Source organism: Balaenoptera borealis (genome assembly GCF_965194805.1).
Source record: "Balaenoptera borealis genome assembly, chromosome: 5".
In the NCBI taxonomy this organism is placed as follows: domain Eukaryota; kingdom Metazoa; phylum Chordata; class Mammalia; order Artiodactyla; family Balaenopteridae; genus Balaenoptera; species Balaenoptera borealis.
The window spans coordinates 93,333,973-93,336,388 of NC_138862.1; positions in this window are offsets into that span (position 1 = coordinate 93,333,973).

The window sequence follows — 2,416 nt, forward strand, 5'->3', positions numbered from 1 at the left end:
TACACACTGGGTTAAGTGCTTGATCTGGGCAGAGAGAGACTAGGTCTGTCACAGACAGAGACTTTTCAAGGACAAGGGCAAATCAGTCATGCCTTAGATAACAGTGTAGGGCATTTAGGTTGTGTGTGTATCTAAAAGATACCCAAATGCTAGAACAAATTGTTTGGACCATCAATTCTTCCCTCCTGAATCTTTCCAAGAAAGCAGCAGTGGAGGAGGGGCTGAAAGTTGAGACATCGCATAGTATTCCCAGCACCTCAGATTTGGGGGCTTTGCTAAGGATCAATCCAAAATAAACCCAAATATCTGAAAGTGCAAGCTCTTTCCTCTCTCTGGTAGTTAACATGAGGGATTGCTCTTTCAGCATCCTTGCAGGCTGAGTTGATCTGGCAATGGCACTCATATTTAATTAGATTAAATTCATCTACAATTAGGTGTACCAACTACCATCAGTGATGCCTCTGCCTTTTTGAACTTACAATATTGGAAGTAGGAGGGTGTTGCGTTGCAGTTTATTTCTCAATTTGTTTAAAAACAAAGCAAAATGATAACAAAATGTCAGGGGTTAGTAATATAGAAATAAATGTAGCGATAGGACAAAATATAAGGGAGGGGGCTCTGTGAAGTGGTAAGTAATAAATACTTAATTTAAGGTAGACTTTGATGAGTTAATAATCCATATTATAAATTCTACAGCAATCACCAAAACAGAGAGGTTTTGCTAAAATTTTGACAGAAGATATAAAATGGAATGTTGAAATACACTCAATTAATTCAAAGAATATAAAAAAGCAGGTAAGAGGATTAGATAGGGTAAACAGAAAATAATAAAAGAAGATAGGAGACTTCAACACAATCTTATAATAATTATATTAAATGTAAGTGGATTAAATAATTCAAAGACCAGACTAAAATTAGGTCAAAAGGTGAGATGAATTATATGCTGTGTACAAGAGTCACACTTCAAATATAAAGACACAAGTAGGTTAAAAATAAAAAAGATAGAAACACCTGTACCATGCAAACCCTAATTATAAGAGCGCTGGTGTGGCTATCATAATACCATAAAAATAGGCTTTAAGATAAAGAGTTTTATGAGAGATTAAAATAATATTTCATAATGATAAAAAGTCAATTCATTAGGAAGACACAAAAATTGAGTATGTATATACCTAATAAATGAGCTTCAAAACTTAGTTGAGGAAGAAGTAAATGCATTCACAATTATGGTTATGGAATTTATCACTACTTTCTCAATAACTAATAAACAAGCATATTAAAAAGTCAGTTAAGTCTATGGAAAATTTGGATTAAGGTATCAACTATCTTGAACTAATGGATATTTATTTATTTATACATTTATTATTTATTTATTCATTCAAACAAAAACTACAAACGTACATGGAACATTTACCAAGATGTAATATATGCTGAGGCACAAAATAAGTTTTAAAACCTTTAAATATTAAAATCATGAAGAGTATTTTCTCTGACTGCAATTAATTCTTAGAAATCAACAGCAAAAAAAAGAAAATCTTAAAAAAGAACACTTCATACATTTGGAAATTAAAAACACCCTCCTGAAAACACATTGATCAAAGAACAAATCAAAAGGTAATTCAGAAAACATTTTAAGTAAACGATAATAAAATTATAAAATATCAAAATTTGTGAGGTGCAGCTAAAATGGCGTTTAGATAGAAATTAATAGCCATAAATTAATGTTAGAAGAAAGAGAATAAATAACACCCCAAAATATGTATATATATATACAAAGAAACAATTTAAAACACCAACAAAACCAAAAGTTGTTTTTACGCAAAGATCAATAGCACTGAAAAACACCTAGAAGACTATTTAAGCAAAATAAGGGGACATAAAATACTGATATCATGAATGAAAGAGGTAAGATCAAGTAAAAAAAAAACTTTCAGATAATAGAAGGAAAACACAGGAATATTATGAACTCTATGCCAATAAATTTGACAACTTAAATAAAATAAATAGATTGCTTGAAATGCACAACTTATCAAAAGTGGTTGAGAAAAGAGAAAATCTGAATAGCCCCATATCTATTTTAAAAATTTAATTAATAATTAAAAATCTTTCATGGGCTTCCCTGGTGGCGCAGTGGTTGAGAATCTGCCTGCCAATGCAGGGCACACGGGTTCGAGCCCTAGTCTGGGAGGATTCCACATGCTGCGGAGCAACTGGGCTCGTGAGCCACAACTACTGAGCCTGCGCATCTGGAGCCTGTGCTCCGCAACAAGAGAGGCCGCGACAGTGAGAGGCCCGCGCACCGCGATGAAGAGTGGTCCCCACTTGCCGCAACTAGAGAAAGCCCTCGCACAGAAACGAAGACCCAACACAGCCAAAAATAAATAAATAAATAAATATATTAAAAAGAAAAAAAATC